The sequence below is a fragment of the Camelus dromedarius genome, chromosome 29, assembly GCF_036321535.1.
Source record: "Camelus dromedarius isolate mCamDro1 chromosome 29, mCamDro1.pat, whole genome shotgun sequence".
Taxonomy (NCBI): Eukaryota; Metazoa; Chordata; class Mammalia; order Artiodactyla; family Camelidae; genus Camelus; species Camelus dromedarius.
This window is the reverse complement of record NC_087464.1, coordinates 9,095,421-9,109,977: the sequence shown is the minus strand read 5'-3', so window position 1 is coordinate 9,109,977 and position 14,557 is coordinate 9,095,421. Positions and strand designations below refer to the sequence as shown.

The 14,557-nt window shown below is 43.3% G+C and overlaps 1 long non-coding RNA gene across 2 annotated transcripts in view; it reads left to right on the top strand.

The window, feature by feature from the left end:
• LOC116149326 (uncharacterized) overlaps positions 1-6,435 on the top strand; it is a 42,149-nt gene extending 35,714 nt beyond the window's left edge. For both annotated transcript variants that reach the window (XR_010378248.1, XR_010378247.1), the window contains one exon: positions 6,269-6,435. This is a non-coding gene — a long non-coding RNA (uncharacterized LOC116149326). The remainder of the gene's footprint in view (positions 1-6,268) is intronic.
• Positions 6,436-14,557: the final 8,122 nt, after the last annotated feature.

Here is a 14,557-nt window from a genome sequence, read left to right as displayed (position 1 = left end):
AAATTGTAGAATAGATAAACAAGATTATACTGTATAGCACAGGGAAATATACACAAGATCTTATGGTAGCTCACAGTGAAAAAATGTGACAATGAATATGTGTATGTTCATGTATAACTGAAAAATTGTGCTCTACACTGGAATTTGACACAACATTGTAAAATGATTATAAATCAATAAAATGAGCTGGAAGGAGAAAATAAAAAAGAAAGGCAGACCTTTCTGCATCCTGAGTTTTGGGATACAATTGAAAGCTGCTTGCTATTAACACAGGGGTTTTGGATATGGCAGAATATCCCAATGTAGAGGGATCCAGTAAGAGGAGCAGTGACCCAAGGCAGGCAACAGGAAGAGGCTGAGACCGTGGAAGGAAAACCTGGCCAGGTGGGCTGTGAAGAGGAGCTGGGGGAACAGCTTCATTGGCAACAATCACCACTGTCAAGGGCAACACATGCTTGTCTTGATAAACCATTGTAATAAAATCCACAGCATTATCTGCTTCATGGACCTTTTTGTTGAAGAGTTATGCTGAGTTTTACCTAGTTAAATGAGATGCAAGTTCAGTTAACTCATTAAAATTACATCAGCAGATCAGTCCCTCTTTGCGGTGTGACAGAGCTGGGAGTTTCTTAGGTTCTGTGGCTTAGGTGGGTCTTGGTTTCCTTGTCTGACCAGTAAAGAATGGCGTCTACCCCTTGAGGTTCAGAAGACTCTGTCAGAGGTTCAGTGACCCTGAATGAACAAAATGATGAGATATATATTTGTTTCCTGTCCCACCTAAGTCCCCCTATAAAGTCTGTAAATCTTACTAAGATATTTCAAACTCCTGGGAAACAAACAAATCATGGCATCTGATTTTTGTGGTGTCCATGTTGTTCACAAGGCCAGATGACCATAAAACTCAGTCTCTAGAAATGCCATTTGGTGTTTCAGTCATGAAGGCACAATGGTTTCATCTATCACAGATGTCAATGCAGTCCTTCGAGAGGCGAATCATACACTGGGGAGCATGTGAGCTCTGGAGTGGGAAGATCTGAATTCAGGTTCTGCTGCTATTTTTTGCATAACATGGGTGGAACAACTTTTCTGAGCCTCAGTTTCCTCTTTTGAAATAACACATGGATGATTTTTTCCTACCATCCAATGAGACAGGATGGTAGTCCAGACTCTAGATTGCAAGTGATGGAAATCTTGATCAATTTGGATTGAGTACAAAAGGGAATTTCTTGGCTGACATAACCAAAGTTCCAGAGATAGGCAGGCTGTTGGTGTGACTAGAGGAGGGAGCTTAAATCATTTCATCTGGGCTCACACTTGGTCCATAGTTCCATCCATCCCAGCCGCAGGCAGGTGCTTCCTGGTGGTGTGATGGTGCCAACAGCCACCACAGTTTCACAATTCTAACCTCTCAGCAGTCCCTGGGGTGGAGGGAGGGGAAGGGCAGGGAGAGACTCCATCTTCCTCGTCTCACAGCTTCGTGGAAGGAAGAGCATCTCTTTACCAATAATGTCTGAGCTGATTTGGAAATGACTGAGACTTTTACTTCCTGAGACAATTCTGTGGCTAAAAGGATGTAATTGTCTACTTGGCCAGGCCTAAGTCAGGTGTCCTCCTCTCTCTATGAGGCATGAATGAGAGAGGGTGGTTCCCTATTGAAAATGGGGGTGATGTTAACTAGAGGAACATGATAGAAAACAAGTAGGGGGAAATAGTCGATGTTCTCTGTAGCGCTGTTCTTCAGGCTTTTTGATCATCACCTAAATTAAAAATCACATTTTACATGAAGACCTGGCATATACATATGTATTTAAATATGTCAATGAAATAATAATTTCACAACGGAAAACCCACCTCACTACGTACAATGGACTCAGATGTTTTCTAGTCCATTCCTTTCTGTTTTGTTCAATCTCCTCCTATTTCATTAAAAATATTGTTTACTCATTTGATTTTATAACTCAGAAATAAATTTTAACTTTGGTCTAAAAAAACACCCTTTGTCATAGGGAACACAAGTAGAAGTGTACCATAAATTGTAAAGCACAGGGCAAACATTAACATAATACTAAGTATTAGTATTAATATGAGTCCATGCCACCTTAATTTGGTGAACAGTATAAGAAGGAGCAAGCACTACTGATTTGAAACTAAAACTTGCTGGTGCATTGCAAAGTGTCCAAGGGCAGGCTCTGTGGATTGAACAAAGTACTGCTGGCATACTGAGGGAGGAAGATGAACAAACATGAAGGTGAAGTTCTACCACAAGCAAGAGCTCATTGGACCAGCTAGGGCCTTCCCAGATAGTCAGACAATTGCTATAATTTGGGATGAGGCAGGAAGATCCAGACCAAGCAACTAGGTGGCTTATTGCACTGACTTGCAACATAAAAACAAAAGTGAGTGGTGCAGAAAACTTGGGCTCACGCAAAGACCAATAACTGCATACTTAGTATGTCTAGCACTTTGATAATGGCTCTAATTCTTTGGCTTAAGGTTCACCTGTAAGTAAACTGGGTTCAAAATAACAGTGGCTTGAATGAGATAGAAGTTAATTATTTCTCCTTCACATAAATGTATGGAGGCAGGCATTCCAGAGCTACTACGGTTCTTCTCCATGAAGTCTTCAGGGACCTAGGTTTCTTCCCACTTACAATGCTGCATGCCTAGAATATGCTCTTGTTCCAGTGGTCCAGGAAGATGCCTAGAGCTTCAGTCATCACATCTGCAGTTTAGGCGGCAGACAAGGAGGTGAGAGAAGAGAGAAGATAAAGCAGATGGTCATACCAACTGACTTTTAAGAAAATTTCCCAGAATCTGTCATGCTTCTTTGTATTTTCTTGGTCAGAAGCATATCTAGCTGCAAGGGAGTCTGGGAAAAGTGCCCAGCTTAAAACAAGAATGACTAATACCCTGTGCAGCATTAGTTAGCTTTTCCCGTGAAACACATTGTCCTTAAATAACAACCATTTTATTTAGCACATGATTTCTCTGTGTCGGCTGAGCTGTTCTTTTGCTCTGGCTCGGTGTGAATGATTTCAGTTTTCAGGACAGCTTCACACGCATTTGTGGCAGTTGCCAGGGTGTGGCCTTTGTTCATCTTCCTCCCTCCAGCCAGCTACCAAGGACTCATCACATGGGGGTATCAGGATTGCATATACAGCAAAAGGGGGGTGAGCCCTAATGCAAGTCTTTTCAAATCCCTGTTTGCATAGTTATTAAGGCTCCATTTGCCAAAGTGGCTAAGTCTCATTCAGAGGATGGAGAAATACACTCTACCTCTGGATGAGAAGATAAGAATTTATATCTATTTATTGTGATCTGTTTTTTTTTTAATTTATTGTGCATACTAAAATAGGAGGAGAATGGGTAGTGTGGGACATTTTACTGTGAAGAAATACCCTGCGACCCTCACTGATGTCTATTGTTCCAGACTGGGTCATGACTAACTTCTTACATTCCATTGTCACCTGGGTGCGACCTGAGACTCCTAAAATTCAGAACATTCAAAACATAACTTATAATCTCTCTCCCACACATAACAAAGCTAAACAAAGCTTGCCTCCTACGGTGTATGACACCGTCACCCTTCTGGTTAGTTACTCAACCCGAAGAGCTGGAAGTCGTCCTTGATGACTCCTTCTCTCTTGCTTCCTCATATTCCAACTATTAGAAAGTTTTGTTGATTTCATTTCTTATATATATATGTCTGGAATCCACCCACATGTCTTCATCTCCACTGCCACTGCCTTAGTCCAAGGGACCAGACATTCTTGCCTCCTCCAATCTATTTTTTATTATATGACAGCTAAAGTGATGAAAATATACATTTCATCATGTCACTCTCTAGTTTAAAAGCCTTCACTGGTGTCCTCTTATTCTCTTGGCATGGAGATAGACTCTTGACATATGGCCTGCAGGATTCTGCACGATCTGGCCCCTACTTTTCCCTCCCTCTCTCTCTCTCTCTTTCTCTTTCTCCTCACTACAACAATATCTTCAGAGTAAGATACAACAATGTAGTTTTAAAACAATAATTCCAATAATTTATGACCCAAGACTTGACCCACTGCCCCTGGGGCCACCAACACCATCTCTCTCAAGGGCTTCAGTCTTTGTGCTACAAGCTCTCTGCGGACCCTCTTTTATGGACAACCTGAATGATGTTTCTTAGTATTTTAGATGTTTGCCTTCTTCCTCTGGGCTTGGAAGTAAGGGAGACTTCCTTTGAGGGGTTATGGTAATGTTGGAAGACATTTTGCCGGGGGGGGGGGTCCCTATGTCTGATTGTAAGTAATAGCTTATAAAATGCAGATATTTATTAAAGACATTCTTTAATCACAATTTAATTGAAGCCATAGAACAATCCCATGAAGTAGGATTCTTGTTCCCATTTCACAGATAACAAATTGAGAGGCAGAGAGATTAGTTATCTGCTCAAGGACACAGGTAACTATGGTTAGACTTAGATTTCAAATCTGAGAGATTTCAAGTGACAGTCTAACTCCCAGTCAGAATTTTTAGCAGCATAGTCTGCTCTCAATGAGTCCCTTGACTTTTGTGACAGTGCCAGGGAGCTGGTTCAGTGCAAAGGGGACCAGCTACATGGGTCTGCACTTAGATGGAGGCATTGAAAGGTGGAAGGTGTTCTACCTGGAGGCTCAGCACCCTAGATGGGCTAGTCTGAGTTGAAGATGAAGTGAGGGAAAGCAAAATGTGTCCCTCAGATAAGGACAGGGATAAAAGACAGGGAAGGAGCCGATGCTGGGCACAAACAGAGGAAAACTGTCTCAGAGGAGAGTGGGGAGTGTCCAGGTAGGTAACTTGAAGAAAGGAGAGACTGCTTAGTCAGTAAGGGACTTTTCTTGTGCTACCAGACTACTTTGGGGACTTCCTTCCTTGATGACTTGGCAGTTGGATATTTTGGAAGCTAATATTAAATGCAGCCAGGCATCTTTTCCCAGTTCTGATCTAATTCACCTTGAGCTGGAGCCGTGTCTCAGGGCTCTGCAGTGGGTCTAATGACTGTTTCCTCAGGCATTAGCTGGCGTGCCCATCACAGGCATGTCCCTTACCTGCCCTAAGGGGAAGCAGCTCTCCCAACCATCTCTCTGCACTGAACCCCTCATTTGAGCAGGATACCAGGACAATGAGGGTGGATCCATAAATCAGATCCCCTGCTGCCCCCCCACAATGCTTCTCTACCCAAAGAGGTTAGAACCTGATAAAGAGACCCAATCCCATTTAACAGCAAATTTGACAGTAGCTTGGGTGAAATTATTGATGTTTAGCAATCATTGGATTATTGTAAAACTAGAGTGACAGTGGATGGTAAAATCAGGAACTAAAGGTAGCCTGAGTTTGTCCAAAGGGCTGAAATTCTGAAGCTGAAATTTGGCAAGGGTGGTATAGAGACCTTGCTGAGTTGGACAAATGCCCAGGAACACTGTGGATGAGTGTGAGCTGTACAGCCTCCCGTTTTACAGAAATCTCACCATCGGGCAGCATTGGGACGCTCTTGCCCAAAAGGCAGAGTTTAATACTGACCATGTGTTACCAGGCAGGCATCCTTTAAAGTGAGGAACATGGGGGTCTTTTCCCATCTTAAAGAAGCCTGAAAGTGAAAAACCTATGTATGTATATTTATTTTTTATAAAGGAGATTGATGCAGTGTTTCCGATTTCAGGAGAAGAGAGGAGGTAAAATGCCGTTGGTAATTCATATAACTCTACTTTGAGGCGTGAAGGTGCTCTGTAGGCAGGAAAATTAAACTATGCGATTCACCCAAGGGGAGATGGAGGGGGAGAGACTCAAATTAGGGGTATAGGACTAACAGATATAATCTACTCTACATAAAATAGATAAGCCCCAAGGATTTACTGTATAGCACAGGGAATTATATTCAGTATCTTGTAATAACCTATAATGGAATATAATCTGAAAAAAAGAACCACTTTGCTGTACACTTGAAACTAACACCATATTGTAAATCAACTATACTTCAATTAAAAGAAAACCTCTATGATTCAAGGGATCTAGACCAATCCTTTATTTGCAATGGTGCCATTTTTCTTTACCCACCGGACTTGTGAAGGGCAAAGGACCACCTTTTTCGTCAGTTCCCAAGTTGTGAATTTCTGCCTCCTTCTTTGTGGCGTCCCTGTCCTCAGTGATGTTCACAGAACATTTGACCATGTCATGCCCGAGCTGTTGTCCTGTTATCAGTACTCTCCATGTAATTTTGCTCCATTTTCTCATATGCCCCCAACAGAGTGACAGCCCGACAAAGTGAGAATTCAGGCAACAAATGATGCATCAGGTGGAGTCCTAGGTTGTAAATGAAATAAGCCACCTCTGGCTAACTTAAGCAGGAAGGGAAGGTGTCAGAATGATATTCCATTGCTCACAAACCAACGTGAAGCCCAAAGAGCCGGACCTGGGAGATGGAGTCTGAAGCAATGTGCTCCTTGGCCCTCCTGCCTGGACCCTTGACCCCACTGGCACCAAGGTCCACTCCAACTACGTTCCTGCTGCTCCTGTGTAAGTACTGCCCCCTCAACTTCTGTATCCCAGGTAAGAGCATCGTTTCCATCAAGTCTTGTTCGGTTCTCACTCTCCGGTTGTCAGTGGATAGGGCAGGGGTGCACCTGGCCTGTTTGTCTCCAGAGACAGTAGCTGGAAATGCTTCCTGCCAACCAGCCACCCACAATGGGGACTGTCCCTGAATAGGGATGGAGGACCAGCTTCGGACAGACAGATTTGCTGCTGCTTCGCATTGATTTTGTTTCTCTGTGTCTCATCGGGTCTTGTTGACAACTGGGAATCAGAGTTACCCCAGGGTCTGAGACGGGACCAGAGCACAGGTGACTGCTAGGTGGGTCCAACTGTGAAGGATAGTAGGATTCTGAGAAAATTGCTTTGCCTTGTCCAACAGAACCTCTCTGTGGGCCTTGTGCCTTTGTCCTTCTGTATCAGTGGGACTGCAAAACATGTACTTCAGCTCACTTTCTCTCCTCCTGGAGACATGAAATGCTAGAAAGACATAATGTCATACTCAGCCCACAGAGTCTAAATATCATAAATTGTATTTATAAGCCACCTGGTATGCAGGGTCTTGTTGATAGGTGTAGATTCCTAAGGAGGCTTTCTTTGGATTTATTATTATTTCTATCATGCCCATTTCACTGCATATACCTATTGTATGTGACCTCAATCCTTTGTGAAAATGGGGGATGGTAACTAAATGAGTGTAGAGCCCACCAATCAGTGCATATTAGACCAACTAGCCAACTAGACAGAAATAAGTACATGAGAAAAACAAAACATATGTGAAAATATAAGTTCTGGTCTATCACAAAGCAGGTCTGACTGTATCCATCTAAGTTCTGCTCCTTTTTCTCACAATAATTGACCGGTTGTAAATGATCTGTTATTCTTGCCTCTTCTAGCTCTGGGATTCAGGTAGATGGTCTGACCGCCGTCACCCTGTCCCACCCCCAAGTCTTGCCGTGACCAGGTAGGACTTCCCAGTTCAGAGGAGAGCACTGTGTTCTGTTATCTACAAATGGAAATAGAGAGATGCTGCAGAATGAAAAGTCAGAAAGAGTCCAAGTGTGAGGTTACTGCTGACTCTGAGAAGGAGAGGCGCACCTCCCCTGCTAGAGCCGAGCTGAAATAACTTCTCAGAGTCTCCTTGGATGCAGACAAAGTGAGTCTGAGGTGACTCGAAGCTGGCTGGTACCTCTTCATTTTACTTGTCACCGTCAGCTGGACCTTGTCAAGATTTCAGCAGTTCATCAGGAAGACAGCAGATGTCTGTCAGCTGTTGGACAATGTGCAAAGGTGTCGTTCAGGTAGGGAGTAAATGCCAGTCCTTGGAAAAGAGTAGAAGGAAATCTTCGTGAATAAAAATCTGTCTGCATAGACAGCATCCCCAATGTGATGAGGAGTTTTCTCCAAAATTAAGACGAAGTTTAAAGGTGGGGCACATTATAAAAAAGATGAAAGTGTGAGTAGTAACAAGGACTGGTGTCAGTTGCTAAGAAGGTTAAGACATTTTTTCACCTGAATCTCAGCTGCAGTTGCATTACCTGGCATTAAGGCAGCTCCCACATTCAAGTCTGGACTTCCTGCCTTGAAAGCAGCAACCTAGGCTCCCACTTTTATGAAGCACCTGGATTAGAAGTACTTAGAACTTGCGAAGTTACTCTTTACAAACCATCAAATGGATTTCCCTTATTTTTTTTTTAATAAGGAAAATCTGCAGACTGCATAGTAGCCATTTCCATTAAGTAGCCAGCTTTAGGGGGAAAAAAAAGAAAAAAAAAAGAAAGAAAAAGCTTTGAAAACTTTACTTCAATATCTTTTCACTCTTTCTTTGATGTATCTGGAGTGAGGAGAATACATTAGGGCCTTTTAGCTTGGCAGCCAACTCTCTCAAATGTAACTAAATGGAAAAGAACTGACTAGAGTGTTTACTTCATTTTCAGAATTCTAATGTCAAGGCTGTTTCCTCAAAAGGAAAAAAAAAAAGAAGAAGTAAAAACAGTGCTGAAGTTTTAAACAATGCCTTTATTTCTCATCAATAGTCAACTTCAATTAAATGGATGCCGCCCTGCAGACGACTGTCTCAGGAAGTTGTCAGTCCTTGGACCACAGGCCCCCATGGCCAATGTGCTGGCCCTGCTGGTCCCTGGCAGCCCTGTGGGAGCCCTGGGGACCTCAGGAAAAAGTGATGGAGAAGAGTTGGTCTTGACTGAACAGCAATGACCATGTCGACTTCCATAGCCATTTTTATTAACAAAAAAAAATGTTTTCAAACCTAGTTATGCAAATGTTTTAAACCTTCAAGAATTTGTTATATTAAAAAAAAATTCAGTCTTCAGAACAGAGGTGGCTACTACTACCATCCCAAAAGCACTCAGCATGAGGTGTCTTTTATAGGGAGTGTACGTTGTGTTTCAGTATCATCCGATTTATAAAACTTAACTTATTGATAACTCTTGGGAGCAAACACAGGCACAGAATGTCCCCTGGAATCAAGGGTGAAAAAATCTTCCTTCTATAAATAACTGCTCAACACCTTACAGACACACACGCCCCCACACACAATTTTATAGATACACAGTTTGTTCACACAAAACTCTGCAGGGAGACAGAAGCTTTCTCTGCCAAGCTAGTGTAAACAGTGGCAAATCAGGAGAAAAGGTAGACAGACATTGTCACACCGTCAGGTTACCCAGTGGAACGGGAATTCATTTACTTAGAAGTTTTGTGCATGTTAATTTTAAATTATCTTAAAGAAGATACACTTAAAACACATAAACCATCAGTCAATCAATCATTAAGAATTTAACTGGGTGCCACTAAGTACTAGGTACTACCCTAGACAAGGGGCCTTCAGAAGCGAGCCGGACTTACCTTGCGTCTAGATCAGCGGGATTTCATTTTCCTGTAAGTCAATTGTAGGGCTCAGCATATAACAAAACAACAAAAAGGAGTTGACCGCTATCATTAGAGCATAGGAAATACGGTTTCAAAGCAGCCAGGTGTGTGTGACTTTCCATGCTTCTTACTGAGCATGCCCACACCTTCCATCTTTTTCCATCAGCCGATTCCTGTTATTTCTCGTCTGTTTCACTCTTCTTTCTTTGCTGTCTCCGTCCATGGAAGCAGTCATTCAACACAGAAGACAGAGATTAGTACCGATAGTTAGACTGGGACCCGCTGGGATACTGGATTTCAGTTCTGTGCTCTTCATGGGTGCCTCCTTTGGGTACCATGGTGGAACGTCTGGGTGCTCATCTGAGCTTGGAGGCCCAGGGAGTCGTATAGAGCATGAGCTGCCTGAGAGGGCATTCTGGTCTGGGGGATATGGGTTGGGGGGGGGGGGTTGGGGTCAGGTATGAGGGGTCTGAAGAGAGCAAGCAACTCATTTCCAGCTCTGGCATCTTTGAGACCAAGCCCATTCATCCAGACAGATGAAGAGAAGACAGCCAGAAGCCCAGCCACTTCAGAAGATACCTCGGGGAGGCAAAGGCAGCAGAGCAGAATACTCTTTGTGAAGGTCACATATGCAGCAGGTGGGAAAGAAGCAACAGCTCTCCAGGGCACAGTGAGTCCCCAGCCCCTGCTCCCAATTCTAAGCACATAGTCACCCCCGTGTCTGGTGCAGAAACCTTCCACTTATGCGGACGGGCTTGAACCCAACGCACATTGTGATTTCCAAACAGCCTACATGTTAGAAGTCAAACGCTTCTTATGCTGAATCTATAAAAAGCTGCCAAAGCAAAACTAATATCAAATGAGCTATTATGTCTGGAATTAGAACGTATCAGTAGGTGAGGTTTATGGATGGGGGGTTCTAGTCAAGAGCAGGTAATGTGGAGAAAGAGGAGCTTCTTTCTGCAGGCACCATCTGCGAGAGTTATCTTTGCACTGACCAGGAGAGGGGGTGTTTCTATCTCTATACAATCGGCGTTTCCGAGATGGAGAGCGAGGGCAAGGTTAGAACTCCATGGCGCGGAGCCCAGAAGCTTCTTTCCTGGGATGTTAGGAAGCGTATGGGTTAGGGTGGTACCTCGTATCTCTTCTTGTTTCGTTGCTGCTGGTGAAATTGTGGGGTGGCCGTTGTTTTGTTCATGCTGCTTATCTTACTAGGTGGAGAGAGGAAAGAGAGGGAGAAAGACATTCTGTGATTGCTTTCCCACCATCTCTCAGAGGAGGTCCCTGCCCACGTTCGAAGCGAGATCAGTCTACTTCTAAGGCAGGCTGAAGGCTGGCTGGAGGCATATAAATGCCTGTTGTCCCTCTCTATGGCGGAAGCTGGCAGCTTTATTTCCACCCAGCAGCCCATCGGGCCCCATCACGTCAGACGTGGTTATCACACAGATCATGTATCCCGGAACTCCGTGAGCACGAATTCCACTCAATTTAACTGCGCTCTTCTGGAATACAATTTCTCCTGACCTAGAGCGAAAAGCATATTCATGAATCTGTTGATTTGAAGCTCTCTTCGGAACAACGTGAACCAAATAGTCCTCACGTTAACTTAAAAATGTCACGACTCTCATAACCGCTTTGTTGGGAAAGATTGCAAGAAATTCACTTCAAGTCAACCTGTGTGGCTTTCTTTTTGAGCTGATTCTTATGATTTTTATTACTATGGTGGTGAGCATGTAGTATACACACACACGCGCGTGTGCATACATATGTCAGTCATTATACAAATGTGCAATTTACATCTGATTCTACTCTGTATTCCCCCATCAGTCTGTATTTATCATTTTCTGTTACTGCATGACAACCTATCTCAAAACTTACAGGCTTAAAACAATGGCAATGATTATTGCTCATGATTTGGTGAGTTGACGGGGCATTTCTCCTTCTGTGCATGGTGTCGCTCAGATGGTGAGATGGCTGAAAGGTCCCCAGTGGCCTCATCCACGGGGCTGACAGTTAGTTGGTGTGAGATGGGATCTCACGTGGGGCTGTCGGCTGGGACCTCGTTCCTCCTCCAGGCATGTAACTCAGCTGCTGGTCTCCCTCACGGCATGGCAGTCTGGGGGCAGTCAAATTCTAACCTGGCAGCTGGCTTGTAAGACTTAACGAGGCTTTGGTATAAAACGCTACTTCGGACAGCATCACTTTTGTCCTAGTTTATTGGTTAAAGTAGATCACAGGGCCAGCTCAGGTTTAAAGTAAGGCGTGGACATTGGGGAGGCAGGTTCTACTGGGGAGCCTCTGCAGCAAATACATACATACATCTACATCTTTCTCTCTCCAAGCACTTCACATGGTTAAATGTGGTCTTTATTTTGTAAGACAAGCCTCTTCAATGTGCTCAATGTCTGGTCTGAGAGTGAAGGGTTGAAGTAACCACAGATGATAGCACTTCAGAGGAAGCAAGGAGCTTAGAGACCACCTAGTTAAACTTCCTTCTTCTCAGATGAAAGGACCATTACGATCTTCACTAGACGAAACATCATTCGCCCTGTTTTTATGAAAATACTAAGCAGCCGCTTTGCACTGATTCAGTTGTTCTGACATCCAAGAAGCTGAACAGTAGATGACTGTCCCTCCCGACCATGTAGCACATTCACAATCTAATCACTGCTCTGGGGTCTTGCTAATGATCTAGGATCTAAATTGGAGGGAGTTCTTGCAAATGAAAACTCTGATTCCAGAGGCAAATAATCAGGATAAACTTGATTAACTGGGAGAATGGAAGGCAGCCTATGTTAAAGAGACCTCAGCTGTAGGTGGAAGAGTGACTTCTTCCTGGAAATAGACCTTTGCTGAACTGAACAAGAAAAAAAAAAGTATTTTTAAAACCCCCAACAAACTTTAATTCACTTAGAAATTTTGTTTCCATTTACAAGTTGGAGGTGAATATGAATGCTGTCTTTACGTAAGTTGACCTTTAAACTACTTATTTAATTTATATCAGTCCATTTCGACCTGTGTTCCGTTCAGTGATACCCAATACACTAGATAGTTTACAGAGTTGAAGAAAAAAGATATTTATGCCCAACATAGATAATTAGTTAAATTAATTACTTAACTAATTATCCATAGGATTTACCATAGCAAGATCACAACAAAAGTTATAAAGTAATATTTTAACAGCTTTATTGAAGTGTAATTGATATACAGAACATTGTGCATCTTTTATGCATACAATTTGATGAATTTTGATATATGCATCTACTCGTGAAACCATTATCACAATCAAGGTAATTAACATATATAGGAAAATAGTTCATTCAAAGAGAAGTGTTCAGGATAAGTATTAAAAGTGAAAAAGAGTGTTAAAGACAGTATGATGAGGACAAATGCTTAACATAGCCCAGTTTTTTTTGGGGGGGGGTGGGGAGGTAATTAGGTTTATTTGTTTTTAATAGAGGTACTGGGGATTGAACTCAGGGCCTCCTGCATGCTGAGCATGCGCTCTACTTCCCCCTAGCAGAGTCCAGTGTTCTGAAAAATAATCATTGTGCATAGCAAAGAAGGAAAAAGCTTTATGGATTATTTCTGGTTCCTAGGCCTGAGGTAATTTTTTTCTTGTATTTTCCAAATTCCCATCAACAGATATTTGTCAAAATTGAAAGGAAACAAAAATTATTTAAAACTACAGCCAGCTATCTATCTACCTACCTACCTATCTACCTATCTATCATCTATCTACCTATCTACCTATGTATCATCTTTGTTTTTCATCTATTTAACCATCTATTTATTTTTTTGATTTTAATTTTTTCTATGTTTACAATGTTCCAGAAGGCAGAAGTAGTCATACAAAATTTTTGTTTTGCAAGAAATATAATCCATGAAAATTCTAGCACCACGCATTTCATTAAAATCATTAAAATCACCCCGAAAGAAGGAAGCTGACTTATCCGAGTCCACTGGTAGCTTCCCCACAATGAGGGTAGGTAGGGGTCTATGCAGCACACCGAATCCTGACCTTTGTCTCCTGCACTCCGTATATCATCATAGCATAATGCCATTTGATCCCAAGTCATCTTTGATCAGTGTTTAATGATCAGAGTTTATGCAGCAATCAAAGACATTATGAAACGCCAGATATTTATAGCTTATGGCCAATTGAGGCTCTGCAAAAAAACATCTTTTTCCATCATGCAGAACAGTTCAATTGATGCCATTGGCATTCCGCAGCCCACAGAAACGTATCAAAGACATTTGCTATGCTTTGAGCATGAAAGCGAAGTAAAACACAGATAATTTGAGAAACTAGGAAACTTATGAGGGACGGGATCCACAGGCTGCCTGTCAGTTGGCAGACGCCGTGGCCCGGCGCGCTGGGCAGGACAGCGCCTGCATGCAAATGCGGGTCCTGCGCGGCGGCAGCAGCTTTTCCTCCAACTGGAGGATGTCGCTATTCAAGGGGGCTGATGAATGAAACCAGAATTGCATCAACCGCAGAGGAAAGGCGGACAGGAGCGGGAGACAGCTGCGCGGGTGACCGCTTTACAAGTAGAAGCTATCAATCAGGAGGCGTGAAAGGCCCAAATCCAGGGAAACCAGGATCCCACCCCCTTGATACCAATCCTAATAGAGTGCCAGTCACTGATGCAAATACGGAGCCGGCGAGCGTGATGCTAGTGCCTGCCTTCCCTGCGGAATGATGTCGGCGAAAGTCGGCCCCCGGCCTCGCTGAGGAACAATGCCACACTGCAGCTGAGAATATATGCTATGTGCCAGAGATGGGTGCTGCCCTGTCTTGGAGTTGTTTAGGCCTGTTTGGGACCAGCTCCAGGTGCTGGAGCGTCCATGGTGGCCTTCTCCCGTCAGTCACCGAGCTCAGGGCGGCCACAGGGAAGGAGTCAGGCCACCCCTGACTCGGCAGCTTGCTCGTAGTAAAGGAACAAGGCGCAGGGGTTAAGAGCACAGCAACTGGAGTCAAGTTGCCTGAATTCAGATCCCCATATGATCCCTGCGGACTCGGTTTTGTTACCTGGAAAATGGGTTAATGCATGGTTACAAAGATTGAACTCTACCTGATGGATGTTTTATGTGGGTCATGTGTGTGATATTTTTG